This window comes from Helianthus annuus, chromosome 13 (genome assembly GCF_002127325.2).
Source record: "Helianthus annuus cultivar XRQ/B chromosome 13, HanXRQr2.0-SUNRISE, whole genome shotgun sequence".
Classification (NCBI taxonomy): Eukaryota; Viridiplantae; Streptophyta; class Magnoliopsida; order Asterales; family Asteraceae; genus Helianthus; species Helianthus annuus.
Genome location: NC_035445.2, coordinates 161,815,846 through 161,832,994, shown reverse-complemented (window position 1 = coordinate 161,832,994; position 17,149 = coordinate 161,815,846).

The following is a 17,149-nucleotide window of genomic DNA, read 5'->3' as shown; positions in this document are numbered from 1 at the left end:
GCGCATAAAATATTATACGAAGTCTAGGCCATTGCTTCCGCAATATCAGAAGACTAAGTATAATACCCCAGATATCAAACAACATAAAGACCTAGTATCTCAGAATCATGCAATCTCTCAAACAAGATTTCGGGGGTTACCCATATATCCGAGAGATATTCCCCACGAGATAAGTAAGTATTAATATGAGTAAATTTCCATTTTAGTCCCTGAGTTTTGTCCAAATTTGCCATTTTAGTCCAAATAGCTTTTTTTTTGCCTTTGGGTCCCTGACTTTTCCCTTTTGTTGCCATTTTGATCACATACACCAACTCCATCCAAAAACTCCATCTTTAACCAGGGGTATTTTGGGGATTTTCATTTTAAATGTTTTCAATTGCCATTTTGATCCAATTCCAAAAAATCAAAAAAATTCCAAAAAATTCCAAAAAATCATAAAAATTCTAAAAATACCAAAAATCCGTTTCGGCGCGAACCGTTTCGAACCCGAACCGTTTCTAGCTGAACCGTTTCGACGCGAACTGTTTCGACCCGTACCGTTTCGACCCGAACCGTTTCGACCTGTACCGTTTCGACCCGAACCGTTTCAAGCCGAACCGTTTCCACCCGTACCGTTTCGAGCTGAACCGTTTCGACACGAACCATTTCGAGCCGAACCGTTTCGAGCCGAACCGTTTCTAGCTGAACTGTTTCGAGCCGAACCGTTTCGAGTTGAACCGTTTCGACGCGAACCATTTCGACCCGTACCGTTTCGAACCGAACCGTTTCGAACTGAACCGTTTCAACCCGTATCGTTTCGAGCTGAACCGTTTCGACCCGTACCGTTTCGAGGCACGGTTCGCGTCGAAACAATTCAGCTCGAAACGGTTCAGGTCGAAACGGTTCGGGTCGAAACGGTTCGCGTCGAAACGTTTCGGCTCGAAACGGTTCCGATCGAAACAGTTCGGCTTGAAACGGTTCAGTTCGAAACGGTTCAGCTCCAAACGGTTCAGCTCCAAACGGTTCGCTCGAAACGGTACGGGTCGAAACGGTTCAGCTCGAAACAGTTCGGCTCGAAACAGTTCGGCTCGAAACAGTTCGGCTCGAAACGGTACGGGTCGAAACGGTTCAGCTCGAAACGATTCGGTTCGAAACGGTTCAGCTAGAAACGGTTCGGCTCGAAACGGTTCAGCTCGAAACGGTTAGCGTCGAGACGGTTAAGCTCGAAACGGTACGGGTCGAAACGGTTCAGCTCGAAACGGCACGGGTCGAAACGGTTCAGCTCGAAACGGTTTGGGTCGAACGATACGGGTCGAAACGGTTCGGGTCGAAACGGTACGGGTCGAAACGGTTCGTGTCGAAACGGTTCAGCTCGAAACGATTCGGGTTCGAAACGGTTTGCGCCGAAACGGATTTTTTTGTATTTTTTTAGAATTTTTTAGAATTTTTATGATTTTTTAGAATTTTTATTATTTTTTTAGAATTTATTGGATTTTTTTTTATTTTTTGGAATTTTTTTGATTTTTTGAAATTGGATCAAAATGGCAATTGAAAACATTTAAAATGAAAATCCCCAAAATACCCCTGGTTAAAGATGAAGTTTTTGGATGGAGTTAGTGTATGTGATCAAAATGGCAACAAAAGGGAAAAGTCAGGGACCTAGAGGCAAAAAAAAAACTATTTGGACTAAAATGGCAAATTTGGACAAAACTCAGGGACTAAAATGGCAATTTACTCACAATACTACTTGTAAGACGAAATATCACAGTTGTGAATTTCTCAAGAAAGATGCCGATTCCTACTCCCTAATTACCAACCTAAGAGTTCCGGCAAGTCAGGATTTTTAAGCAAATAATACAGACACCCAAGCCTGACCAGCTTTGGGTACACCCGAGTTATTTTCACTCGGTGGGTAAGTTCTCCTCTTTGATTCATAAAATTCTTTTACCCCTTTTTCCCTTCCATCGACCATTTTTCCAAAAATATGTTTCACTTTGCCATTAAAAGCCTTTTCGACATCGAATTCTTTCTTTTCAGAATAGAATTGATTCGAAATTTCCACTTTTCCAACTTTTTGTTTTAAATTTTCAGCCCGCAATGGTGGAAAGTTGACATCATCCATTGGTGGTGTAACACCTCGAAATTTTGTGTCCAATAATGTGTTAACACGTGTCATGAGTTTACACGTGGCATTAAATATTAAATAAAGGACTAAAGTTGACAAACCTTGAAAGTGTGTAAATTCGAGGGTTATAAATGTCAACGAAGGGTAAATATACTGTATAGTAACCCTAAACGATGCTCGTACCTTCAAACGAATAAATCATGGATCGTACGGAGCGAAACGCGGAAGAAAGTGAGAGATTACAAGCTACAGGGGTTAACTGTGTCAACATGTTTAATTATACCTCTGAGTGACCCTTTGACGAACCCAACGCTTTGTAACAGTAAAATATACTCACTAGAATATACTATATAAATTTCGCGAAGTTCCATTTTAAAACGAGAAAGTTATAATCAAATTCGTATGCGAGGGGTTAAAAGCGTCAACAATGAAAGTTAAGGCTTTTCGGATAGTAATTAAACTAACCGGGGACTTAACAATACGGGTAAATGTCACGAGGCCCTTGATCGTAAATAATCGAGCGCCAAATCGCAAAGTTACCCCTTCAAAACCGAAAGGTCAGGTTAATCATTACAAAAGATTTGAAAATCTTTGAATTTAGCCCTCAGGCGGGCAGCGTTGAAGTTATGCATGAGCTAATGCGGGCCGCGCGCCAGAGGAAGATACGTTTTCTGACATTAGGATCCATGCGGCCCGCGTGTGAGTTGCTTGATCCTAATGCGGGCCGCGTACAAGTCCCAGATGCAGAAACTTTGGACAGATTCAATGATTTAGCTTGTGAACGATCTTGTGAGCAATAAATGAAGCATGGGCGCCCTCTACATGCCCCCTAGCACCCAGGGCCACCTGCTGAACATCCATGATGCCTTATAGGTTGATGTGTAATGATCTTATGCATGAAATGTTACTATAAAAGGCCATACATTGTGCACAAGTAAATCACACATCAAACCTGCATTCTAAACCATCTCTGGAGCTCTCAAGCACTCTTCTAACATTCTAAGTCGTGCACCAAGCTTCTGTAAGTATGCCAACCCTTTTATGGCTTAGTTTTTGCTTAGTTTAGCTTAAAAGTCAATCTGTCGTAATTAACGATTGACTTTGCGATAAATCACGAATGGTCCAGTGGTTTGTCGAATCAAAGATAGTTATATGATGGTAATCATGTGGGCATTAAACCCCTAAAAGGGCACCCTCTGATTCCCACTCTAACTAGTCCGAATGTCGAGTCAAACGTGCTTAGAAAAAGTCAACAGAAATGTCATTTTGCGATTTCTTGCATAATCTGTAATGTAGATGATATGTAACCTGTTTGAACACTCATAAAACATGATAATAAGTATATAAACTAGTCTAAGCTTGTTTGATCCGACCATTTTTATGTTTAGACCCGGTTCGGAGCCGAAAGTCACAAAAGTTTGACTTTTGCATTGACTTCAGTTCTGACCCGTTAAAGTTTGATTTAGATATGCCTTAGGACTCTCTTAGGACCAGGTTACATGATGGTATAACCCTCTGTGACCGGTTCGTTGTTTGTCCGAGTCTTTTACACATTTCCGTTAAATGCTTAAAAGTTGACCGTAACGCCCTTTTTAAATTAAAACGAGAATTTCGGACATGTGAAAGGATCATAACCTTGGTTACTGATTTCTAAGCATGTCCCTAAAATTTCATGTCAATCCAAGGTCCAGAATAGGAGTTATGCTAAATAGCGCAAATTGCGAAACTTTAGTAATTAAATAGCGCAATTAGCATAACGCCTATCTAAACCCGGATTTCGACACCAAACCTTTTACTCACTGATGTAAAATAATATTTTGGGATTTTTAAAGATTTTTAATTATTTTTAACCTGCTCATAACCTGCGGTTATGGCAACGGTTCGGTAAATACCGAATATACCCTTTTCAGCCATAACTTGAGTTCTACAAGGTCTTTTGACCCGATTCCAGTTGCTACTGATTTTAATTAATAAATAAAGTATTTTAGACTTTATAAACTGTTCGGGAAACTCAGATTTCCTGTAGAACTCGTAAACCTCTTTTATAATCTTTAAAAAAGACCGAAATACCCCTACGGGGCATAATATGGACTTAAACTCGTTACGGGCATTATGGAAGGTATCCTACTGATACCACAACCTCTTTAAAGCATGTTGACTTAGGAAAACAGTGTAGGACTCTAACGGATACCCGTTGCGCCTTTAGCGCGCACGGTTCGGCTTATGTAACTAGTTTACATAAATTAGCCGAAACGGGTCAAACCATACTGTTTTGACCCCAAAATCCAGAGTATGATTATTATACCCATATAAAACAAGTCTTCAAACTTGTTGGGTCAAAATCACACTCCATTCACGGTTTCCGCCTTTCACGCGATTAAACTGTAACTATCCATTGAAACTGACCGGTCTAAGCTACGGCTAAATTAAAGACCCGTTAGGATTCTAATAGGTTAATTTAAACCTTCGTTCCAGAATAGGGGACCAGTAAAAGCTATCTGCAATTTATTTCAATTAAGGAATTATACTTGCAAAGGTAAATACTTTTAACTTATTTTCCGTTATACGGGCTTGGGTTACGGTATTTAAAATACCGCTTGGTCGGGCAATTGACCCCAACTCATTAGTAGTTGGGTATTATCAATGTGACCCGTTTAAAAACTTGTTTTGTTGGCTTTACGCCTTTGGGGGCTTAATGACCATGTCCCGGATATCCTTGGCAGCATTTACGAATGGCCACGACCTCGACATCCGGGTGTAGGCGTACACACGACATTATGTCCATGACTATAAAAGTGTAGCCGTTGGTTACCCGCCACGGTTTTATGCTATGTGGCGTGTCTATTAAACTTTAACCCGGCACGACCCGAGCGACCGAACGCATAGCAACATGTAATTCTTTACAAGATTTAATTATAAATTATCCCAAGTTATACAGAGTTTGTGCCTTGAGCATTTAAACCAGATTTTATTAAACATTTTACAAAAGTGTCAGTTGAATGTATTTACCAGTGTAAACTGACGTATTTTCCCCAAAAAGACTAAATGCAGGTACTATGCGTAATTGGCTGGGATTTCTCCTTAGCATCATTAGAAGTCTCGCAAGCTTAAGATGCCTGAAGTCTGTTGAACAATACTTTTACTATTATTATTATTTGATCCCCTGTGGATTTTATTTCAACAATGGTGATACTTTGATATTACACTTAACGTTGAAATATATTATCTTTATGCTTCCGCTGTGCATTCATATAATTGTGTGGTTTGACTATATTGTTGCCAACTACGTCACGGTAATCCCCCACCGGGCCCACCGGTGAGACACGTGGAAATCGGGGTCTGACAGGTGGAACTGAATTTTCTCTGTTTAGTTCAACTGGTGGCTCCTCTGACTTTGACGAGTCAGATTCATCGCACTTAGAAGAGTTCTAGACCAAATCAAAGGCGGAATCCATTGATTTGATCTTCATTCAGCTTGATATGCACTTAGAAGTAGATTAACCGTCGATTGTATTGATATAACAACGTTACACGAGCTGGAGACACTTCGGCAGAGCTTCGCTACCGGAATCACAACGCTACAAATGAAGAACCAAGACCTACTATTTATAGGAAAACCCAGGTAGCACCAAACAGTTCCACACGACCTGGTCCAGGTCGCACGAATTGGTCAGTTCAGACCTGTTTCCCGTTTCTTTCGTACAACGCGTCTTGGTCTATTTAATCTATTACACGACTCGATATAAGACGAAGGCAACAGACATATGCACCAACACATTGGAGCAAGCCTGTAATATTATTAGGAAGAAGAAGAAAAAAAGTAAACCAACAGATGATGACCCTTTCTTTGTTGGCCAACAGTTCACTAACAGGGAAGAAATTAAATCGTTGGCCAAAAAACATGCAATACATTCAAGAAGGCAGTTGTGTATCACAAGAAATGAGAGTATTAGATTTAGGATGATTTGTTTGGGTCAGAATATTAATCTTGGTGGTTGTGAAAGTAATGTGGACAAGACAAACCAACCAACCACTTCTATGGGTAAAACAGATGCATCCAAGACACCTAAAAAGCAGATTCCAAAACCCACTTGTCCATGGCTTTTATACATTTTAAATGTGAAGAAAGAATGAACATGGATTGTAAAAACATACCTTAACAAGCACACCTGCCTTTATACAATGGATGTTAAGTTGTGCACCATCAGTTGGTTGTCTAAGGAAATACAACCAATGATCAAATCCAATCATGGGATTCCAATCCAAGCTCTTCAAGATGATCTGCATAGGAGGCTGCAGGTACAAGTAACCAGGAATCAGTTGTTTAGGCTAAAAATAAGGCATTAGAGAGGGTTCAGGGTCATTATATGGCTCAATATGAGAAGCTGAGAGACTATGGTGAAGAACTTCTCAGATCCAATCCAGGGTCTACAGTGAGGATTGATGTGGAACCACTGTGTAATCCCTCTAGTCCTACTAGACAATTTAGGAGGATGTACGTATGCTTAGGTGCACTGAAGCAAGGGTTCAAGCTAGCTGGAAGACCACTGTTGGGCCTTGATGGCTATTTTTTGAAAGGGCCCTTTCCTGGGCAGATTTTGACAGCAGTGGGAGTAGATGCTAACAATGGGATTTACCCAGTTGCATACGCAGTTGTTGAGGCTGAGATTATGTCTTCTTAGACTTGGTTTCTTGAGTTGTTGGGTCAAGACTTTGATATTGATGCTAACAGTTACTTCTGTTTCATAAGTGACAGCCAAAAGGTACCATTTCTGAATATTTTTAACATGTTAATTGTTTAATACCTGCTGTGTTTTAACTGTTTTATTGTTTTAAACACAGGGTGTAATACCTGATGTGTCTAAGGTGTTTCCAAGGTGTGAGCATAGGTTCCGCCTTAGACATATACATGAAAATATGAAGCCAAGATGGAAAGGTGAACTGTACAAGAACTTGTTGTGGAATTGTGTTGCTGCTATGACCATACAGGCCTTCGAAAAGGGTATGAACACTATTAAAGATGAAGACAAGGCACTGCACGACTGGTTAAAAAAAGATTCCAGCCAAACATTGGTGCGGGGCATACTTTTCTGGTACTTATCTTCATTCTTTTTTACATATCAAAGTAGGTTAGATGTTAGTAACATGTATTCTTATGTATTGCAAGCTTGGCTAAGTGTGACATTTTGTTGAACAATATTTGTGAAGTTTTCAACAGGCAACTTATACAGGGGAGGGACAAACCTATAATAACTAGCCTAGAGTTTATTAGGGAATATCTTATGAAAAAGCATGTTGTTGTGCAGAAGCTGATAGCCAAATGTTAGGGTCCATTAACACCAACTGCTAAAACAGTTTTTGAGAAGATAAAGAGTAATGCCATTCATTACGATGTGATTTGGACAGGAGGTTCAAAGTACCAAGTGACCACCCATTTCAATGACCACCAAGACCAGAGATTTGTTAATGTTGATGATAGGAGTTGCTCTTGCAAGGGATGGGATGTCACTGGCATGCCATGTAGGCATGCGGTGGCCTGCATATGGAATATGGGGTTACATGGAAGAGGTGATGGTGTTCCAAAAAGATGGGTGGATAGGGCATACTTGTTACAGACATGGAAGGATGTGTATGCATGTCTCATTGACCAATTAATGGCATGGACATGCGGCCAAAATCTGCATGCCCAACTACATTAGTTGCTCCAAAGTATCATGCCCAGGTTGGGAGACCAAAAAAGTAGAGAAAGAAGTCTGTAGTGGAAATTGATGAGTTGAAGGGCAAAAAGAAGCCATTAGAAGCAGAAGTTGAAAAGTTAAGCGAACAGATACCAACTACTGGAAAAATGCCAAGGAAGGGCAACTCGTTGACTTGTAAGCTTTGCAAGGAGAAGGGCCATAACAAGAGAACTTGTAGAAACAAGCCAGGTGTTGGTCAGTCACAGCAGTCAGAGCATGTCCCTTAGTCGGATGCAGTTAAAGTTTTTGTGCAGTCTAAGGTTTTTGTGCAGTTGAAGGTTTTTGTGCAGTTGAAGTTTTTGGTGCAGTTTAAACTTTTTGTGCAGATGGTCTATAATAGATGGTCTATGTTTTTTGTGCAGTCTAAGGTTTTTGTCTAGTTTTTTGTTTATAATAGATGGTCTATGTAAACTGTTAATTAGGTTTAAAGTTGTAGTTTTTTGGGTTGTAATAGATGGTCCATGAATATGCAGTTTAAACTTATGATGTGATCTATTGAATGGTTAACTTATGGTTAACTCATGCTCCATGAATATGTAGTTTGTAATTTGCAGTGTTTTAGAAACTTGTAGTTGTTTTAAAAGCTTGCAGCAGTTTTAAACTGCACCAGTTTTAAAAGCTTGTAGCAGTTGTTTAACTTAAGCTCCATGAATACCTGTTGTTGTTTAAAAAGTGTTTGGTCGAAATGCACAAATTGGTCGAAATGCACAATTTGGTCGAAATGCACAAATACACAGGATACAAAAAGACGGATTCTTTACATTACAATAACGCTAACCAAAAGACAGGTTCTTTACATTACCAAATACACATGATACCAAAAGACGGATCATCACAATAACGCTAACCAAAAGACGGATCATTGCATTACGCTAACCAAAAGACGGATCATTACATTACGCTAGCCAACTACCCTTTTTATGACAATTTTTTCAACGACAAATGTAATACATCACCACAAACAACCAGGTGCAGCCTAGAAGTATTTTCATCACCCTGTTCTGTCGAGCCAATGTTCTTGCTTGTTGATCCCTTAAACTGATCTTATATGCCATCTCTCTTGCATTTTCTTCATGCCTTCTTATTGTGTCTAACAATGCAGGTATCATCACAGCAGGGTTTTGGTTCATTGGAGGTTTAGCCCAACTCACAAAACCACAAGTCCGTCCCTGCAATTCGTACAACATGAATAAAGATGAAGTTTGATTTTGCAATTAAACCCTAATAATAACACATACATACCGCCCTATTACAGCAGTGGAATCGACGAGCAGGATTTTGGGAGGTCCACGACGTTTTTATGATGGTCTGAGCACCGCAATTACATACAACCATGTCTTGATTCATGAAGAATGGAACAAAGAAGAAAGGGGGAAGATTTAGGGTTTTTTCTTCTATGTGTAAATGGGTGTTTTTTGAAGAAGGCATGTTAATAAAAAAAGGCTGATATATAATGGAGAACCTAATTTACAAGTTACCCATTATAAATGACAAATTTCAAAAATAACCCATAATAAGATATAAAGTAACATGGTTAGGTATTTGGATGAAAATGGCAAAAAGTTACAAACGTGGGGGGCAAAAAGGTACAAAACCTTTATTTTGGACGAAAATAGCAAATGTGCCCAAACCTCAGTGGCGAAAATGGCAATTAACTCTTGTTTTCTAACATTAAAGCATTTTAAAAATTAACCATATAAAATTCTTATTATTACACGTAGAATCTCCAATCTTCTTTTCAACATCGATAAATGACTAGGTTTGTGACACACAATCAACCTAGCTTTAAACGAAGACACACATTGTTTTTTCCCATTTTATTTAGCCTTTAAATAACTTTTAAGATTCATCATCAAGTTTAGAGTAAATTATAAAAATAATCCTTTATGTATCTCACTTATTACAAACTGTGTCTTTTGTCTTTAATAATTACAGAAAACGTACTCGGTGTATGCAAACCTTGCAAGTAATGTTATTTAGCCCTAACTCAGTTAATTTTTGTGATTAAATCTGAACAAATGAACCCCACATGAGAGTATTTTTGTGGTTAAATCTGACCAAATGGACCCTACATGAGAGTAAAATGACCAAAATACCCTCACGTGGGCTCCACTTGGTCAGATTTAACCAAAAAAATTATCTGAGTTAGGGCTAAAGAACATAACTTGCAACGGTTTGCAAACATCAAGTACATTTTCTGTAATTATTGAAGATAGAGGACACAGTTTGCAATAAGTGATATACATAAAGGACAATTACTCTCAAGTTTATTATAATTATGATAATCAAAACTAGACGAATGCGCTCTATCAAATGGTTCTTTTCACCCGAATGATTCCTCATGCCATATATAACAATATATGAAAAAACAAATAAAAAAAAATAGATACAAGAAACTTCACAAAAATGGTAGGCTCGTACTGAAAATTTTGCACAGGTAGAGAATCACACAAACCTACTTTTATAATATTTTTAAGGAGTAAACTGCCATTTTGGTCCCTGTGGTTTGGGCACTTTTGCCATTTTAGTCCAAATCTCAAACTTTTTACATCTGGGTCCCTGTGATTTGCATTTTGTTGCCATTTTAGTCCAAAACTCAAAATCCCTGATTTTTGACTATTAAAACCTGATTATTTTGTCCTTTAGTGCAGGGGCATTTTAGTCATTTTTAAAACACACTATTAATTAAAATAATAAAATTAAAAAAGAATCTTTGACCTTATAATCTCTTCCTCAAAACCTCAAACCCTGATCCCCCATCTTCTTCAAAACATGATCCCCTTCCAGTTTAATAACAAAATGTAGAACAAAATATCATCTCAGTTCAATTTCAAATCAATTCAATAATAAGTTACAAACCATTTGAGAAAAAGCAAGTTTAATCAATAAAACAAAACAAAAAAAACCCTACCTTACGAAATTGGCCATCGCACTGTTCAAGGAAGATAAATATGGTGGTGTTAGAGAGAAACAGAGGATGTGCCATAATGACTAAAACCTACTTTTTCCTGATTAACAATTGACAGTTATGGAGGTTTTGAGACACCGACGAGTCAAGCGAGTCAATCTGAGCGTACAAATCGGAGATAACCGCCTCTTTGTCGGTGAGTTGTTGCCGGAGATCGGAAGATTCGGGTTCTAGGGCGGAGACGCCGCTGGAGAGAGCAATAGAGGTGATTTTGCGAGCAATGTCGAGCTGTTGGAATGGATCGGAATTCGGAAGGTAGAACTGAAGGCGGTGGTTGGTGGTGGCTCCGTCGCCGGCTGTTGGAATGGATCGGAAGGTAGAACTGATATGTGTAGGGTAAGATAGATGATGGAATAAATGATGAGATAAGGTGATTTTGTTTGGTGGCTGTGGTGAGAAGGAGGTGGTGGTAGCGGCTGTGGTGAGGAGGTAGTGGTGGCGGTGGTGAGAAGAGAGGAGGAGGTGGCGATGGTGGAGTTGGAGGTGGCTGTGGAATTAGGGTTTGGGTTAAGGGTTGTTGCTCTGCATCTGCATTTGGGGAAGATGATGGTGAGAAGGGGATCATGTTTTGAAGAAGATGGGGGATCAGGGTTTGAGGAAGAGATTATAAGGTCAAAGATTCTTTTTTAATTTTAATATTTAATTAATAGTGTGTTTTAAAAATGACCAAAATACCCCTGCACTAAAGGACAAAATAATCAGGTTTCAACAGTAAAAAATCAGGGATTTTGAGTTTTGGACTAAAATGGCAACAAAATGCAAACCACAAGGACCCAGATGTAAAAAGTTTGAGATTTGGATTAAATTGGCAAAAGTACCCAAACCACAGGGACCAAAATGGCAGTTTACTCTATTTTTAAGGTATTTATATAATCTTAAACACAAAGGTCGGTGGCTACAGTGCCACCAACCAACAACTCATTTGTCTTCTTATTTACCTTTATCTTTTCTTGAAAGTTCTATGTTTTATTTAATATTTTTCTGGCTTCTTCTCTTTTTACCAGACACGTCTTTCACAAATCTCCGGACACACCACAGTTTCTTCTTTGTTTCCTCACATTTGCACGCCATGGATCTTCAAGATGGTCTATTCTTTGCGAGTTTTCATAAATGAGAGAGAAATCTGAAGAAGCAACAGAGATCGAGATCTCATGTTGGACAAATTGAAGATCAACGGTTTTGTTAGATCTTCAGACACGAGTACTACCCAGCGAAGAAGGTATTCCACTTTTGATGGTTCTTTTGTATTTATTTTCTTCTACATGAAATGAACTGACCCTAAACCCTAAATCAGTGTTTCGCGTTCTCTTGCCGCTGCAATTCCTGAATTACCAGCCTTTCGACTTTAGTTCCCAAGTATGTTTGGGTCTTCATTGTTATTCAAATGATTTTGATTTGTGTGATAGAAATTTCTTATCTGTTGTAATTGATTAAGATCGGTTTGGCAAAGGCCAAGGAGGAAGAGAGAATAGGATGAGTAGAAAAAGTGGAGGAAGAAAGAATAGGATGAGAAGAAAAAGTGGGTTGAATGAGTTGTCTATTTTTACCTTTGTAATTGCTCTTATAATTTATAGGTTATTGGAAACTTAAAGAAGCCTGATCAACTCCAAGATCAACTGTTTGTAGATCCTCTACATCAAGGAGGCTAGTAAGAAGCCCCTTCATTGTGTTATCTATTTTGTTGGTTACTATTTTTAGTGATTCCAATATATTGTTTTTTATATATCTCATTTTGAGATGCTATGTCAAAAGCTGAAACTGATATAAAATCTTAACTTGAAATCTAATCAGAAGAATGTTTTTATATAAGTCTGTAATAAAACTTGGACTAGCTGATTTGTAAGAATTGGCATTAATCATGTAAGTGTAAAGCTGAATTTGTATACTCAATGACACAAAAGGCGAAGGTAGTATTGGACTAGGAGTCATGTTCTGAATATAATGGTACGCATACGAATTATAAATAATTTATACATCCTTTGGTCTTTAGATTACATGAGTTTTAGGTTAAAACCTGTTAGTAATTGTGTAGTTTTATGCTCTACAGAACTGATTTTGTAGTATTGGTTGAGAAACTTATTAGTTTTATACTCTATTTTAATGCATATAATGCCCTAATTCGTTTTATTCAACGGTTGGGATTGTTATTGGCATATAATTTTTTGTATTATTATTAACTTGCCATTGTTAATGGAGTCGTCACGTATTTAAAAAAAAGGTTGAAAGAACAATTTGCGATAAAGCCAAAACGTGATGTTACCGCCGCAACGCGCGGTAGGGTCAAAATTCTAGTTTAGAGTAAAAATGAAAAAAAAAGGATTTTAGGGTCAGATTTTTTTAATTCTTTTATTTTATATATAACTAGGTTATAACCCCGTGTATTACACGGGTTGAATAAATGTAATTTTATATATTAAAAAGTTATACATATATAAACCATATGTATTGTAGGAGTTGAATAAATGTAATTTTATATACTAAATAATAAAAATATTATATCTTTAAAACCATGTATTTTCCTATCTACCCCAATTTGATTTATCAAACTCCTCTTTATCCGAAATTTATTTTTAAATAAACATATAATCTGTTTGATGTAAGATATAAATGGAATAACTTAATCCACGTTTATCATCATTCTTTTAGGAAGTTTAATTGTTGTATTAGTTATGAAATTCTTTGATAATCTGATATCAAGATTTTAAAATCTAAATGACTAAAAGTAAATATATAATAAAACACATATAGTAATTAATGTTTAGCTTTTAAAATTTCTAAAAAGATTGAGCACATGTAAATTGCAGGTACATTGTCATCACTTATATGCTCGTAAAGTTTAATGGTTCAGGAGAAATATTTTGAGACTAAAGTATATTTATATTTGTAATCGATTATATATTATTAGTGTTTCTTTAATTTGTATTTATATTTAAATGTTGTTATAAGTAAATATTATATTTTTTTAATTATAACTATTAATATACATATGACAAAAATAAATTTTTTTTATTAATATCACTATTAGGTGTGTTACTTGTATTATTATGTTCTAGTTATAATTGCTACCATTAATATCTTTTTATTTTAATTATTATTTGTATAGATATAAATAATAATTATCTATAATTAGGTAGAAGAGATTAAACTAAATAATATTTCGTAGGAGATTATCTATAATTAATTAGAAGATATTAAACTAAATGATAATTATCCATTGAGTATATGGCCTAATATGATGACAAGTGTCCCAAACATTTTATATACTAAATAATAAAAATATTATATCTTTAAAACCATGTATTTTCCTATCTATCCCAATTTGATTTATCAAACTCCTCTTTATCCGAAATTTATTTTTAAATAAACATATAATCTGTTTGATGTAAGATATAAATGGAATAACTTAATCCACGTTTATCATCATTCTTTTAGGAAGTTTAATTGTTGTATTAGTTATGAAATTATTTGATAATCTGATATCAAGATTTTAAAATCTAAATGACTAAAAGTAAATATATAATAAAACACATATAGTAATTAATGTTTAGCTTTTAAAATTTCTAAAAAGATTGAGCACATGTAAATTGCAGGTACATTGTCATCACTTTTATGCTCGTAAAGTTTAATGGTTCAGGAGAAATATTATGAGACTAAAGTATATTTATATTTGTAATCGATTATATATTATTAGTGTTTCTTTAATTTGTATTTATATTTAAATGTTGTTATAAGTAAATATTATATTTTTTAATTATAACTATTAATATACATATGACAAAAATATTGTTTTTTATTAATATCACTATTAGGTGTGTTACTTGTATTATTATGTTCTAGTTATAATTGCTACCATTAATATCTTTTTATTTTAATTATTATTTGTATAGATATAAATAATAATTATCTATAATTAGGTAGAAGAGATTAAACTAAATAATATTTCGTAGGAGATTATCTATAATTAATTAGAAGATATTAAACTAAATGATAATTATTCATTGAGTATATTACCTAATATGATGACAAGTGTCCCAAACATGGTTTCTTTTATTATATATTATTATTATTATTATATTATTATTATATAGTTAGATAAATAAAATGTGTGGCTTTTTATATTTTTTTGGTGGCAATCACCCAAGTAAAGTTGTCATCTTTGGGTCTTGTCATCGTCAGAAACAATCAATGTATATGTATATGAGTGAAATATAAAAAATATATTTGATATCTATACCTTAACGAAAAGAAGAAAAAGTTAATATGCTATTTTTTGGTTGATTGTTACTTATTTGAAAAATACGATTGTTAACCTATGTAAATGTTGTAAATTAAACATTACTAATTATTTATATAAATTAGAAACCTTTTACTTTCTTTAACACCTGATATATATTCATAGGGCTGTAAACGAACCGAACGAACATGAACAAGGCCTTGTTCGTGTTCGTTCGTTAAGGAAATAAATGTGTTCACGAACGGTTCATGAACACTTACCGAACGAGATTTTATGTTCGTGTTCGTTCATTAAGGAAATGAGCGTGTTCGCGAACGGTTCACGAACACAAACAAACACAAATAAATTTGGCGAACGCGACAAAGGATAAAGATAGATGGCCCAGAGAGTAGCACTCGAACTTGAATCTCTTATTGTGGGACGGAGGTCGATCGTATTCGCCGATGTAAATAATGAGAAATGAAAAGGAAATGATGCATAAACAAGGTGAAAGTGGGTTTCCTAGTTACTAATAATAGTATCATACTCTTACGTTATTTCATGTTGGTTTCTATAAGACGGAGGGCATGGTCCTCTTTTCCCCACTTCCACATCACCTTCATCTCACACCTTCTTGTTCTTCCCATTTCTCTTCTCTCATCAAGAAGAAATGATTTCTTCATCCGTCTCTTCCAATAATATTAAAAGAGAGAGAGGTTCAACAGGGAGGATGTGGTTGAATCCCCGAAGCCATCGAATTACGCACAGGGGGCTGACGGGAAAAACATCCACGTCGGCTCCCCGACCCCCTTCCCGAAACCACACCCACAAGCCTAAGCATCTACTACGAACCGACTTGGGACCGGTTTGGACCTATGGACCACCTTGAACTAGCCTTACGTTATGTTTTAATTTTATATAGTAACACATGTGTGTTGATATTCAGTAACGTGTGTTTTATGTTTTAATTCATATTTAACGCTCTTGAGTAGACCACCTATGTTAGCAAACACCCACATTTTTTTAGTGGAGTATCCTAACATTTACATAACATAAGTTAATAAAAAAAATAGTCACATTTCCGATAGTCCTTGTGTTATGCATATTTATTTACCTTTGGGAATTTGTTTGCCTCATTATTAATGTTAATGACAGGAGATTGAACTAATCATCAGTGGACTTAACTTAAAACTCCCTCTAGTACAATTTCGATTAACATATGTGTTTATATGAATAAAAAGATAATTGTGACTAAGTAACTTTAGATTACCGTATGTTTATGTAAATGTGGGAAATTGTACTTACTCCTCGATCAACTTAGCTTAAAACTCTACTTGAAAATGTGGGTGTTTGTTAACATAGGGTGGCCTACTCGAGGGTGTTAGAGATGAATTAAAACATAGCACATATGTCACCTTATATTAACACATGATGACCAAGTAATTTACGATTTCCTTATGTTTATATAAATATTGGGATATTATACTACCACTCGATAGACTTATTTTAAAACTCAATCTACTCGAAAAGTGAGTGTTTATTAACATAATAGAGTGATCAATTCGAGGGTGTTAAAATGAATTAAAACACGTGTTAATATATACGTTCAAATGTAATTAGAATTAGAAGGTTAAAGAGCAAATAATTGTGTTTATTTAACATAATTTTAGGTATGATTTTTTTAAGTGGGTAGAATTACAATAACCTAAAGTTTTATTAATGAGTAAACCTCAATTTATAACCTTGTGGTTTGGGGCCAAAATCAATTCAGACCCCTTTAAGAAATTTTTTGTTGTCTATAGTAGGGTTGTTTATGAACCGAGCCGAGCTAGAGCTTGGCTCGGCTCGACTTTGATTTGAAATTGAGTTAAAAATCTAAGCTCGAGCTCGGCTGGTCACGGTGGAGATTGTGGTTGCTGTTGATGGTGGTTGCTATTTGGGGTGTTCTTTAAAGCGCAGGGTTGTAACAAGATGTCTGTGGGAAATGATAAGTTTTATTTAAACACAGAGCGTTTAGGTGGGGTGAAAAGACAATAATGTCATTGTGGGTAATACAAATATGCTGGTTAAACTAACAGTCAGCTCAAAGAGAGTTGTAAAGGTTAACACTTTGTGATACTTGGAGA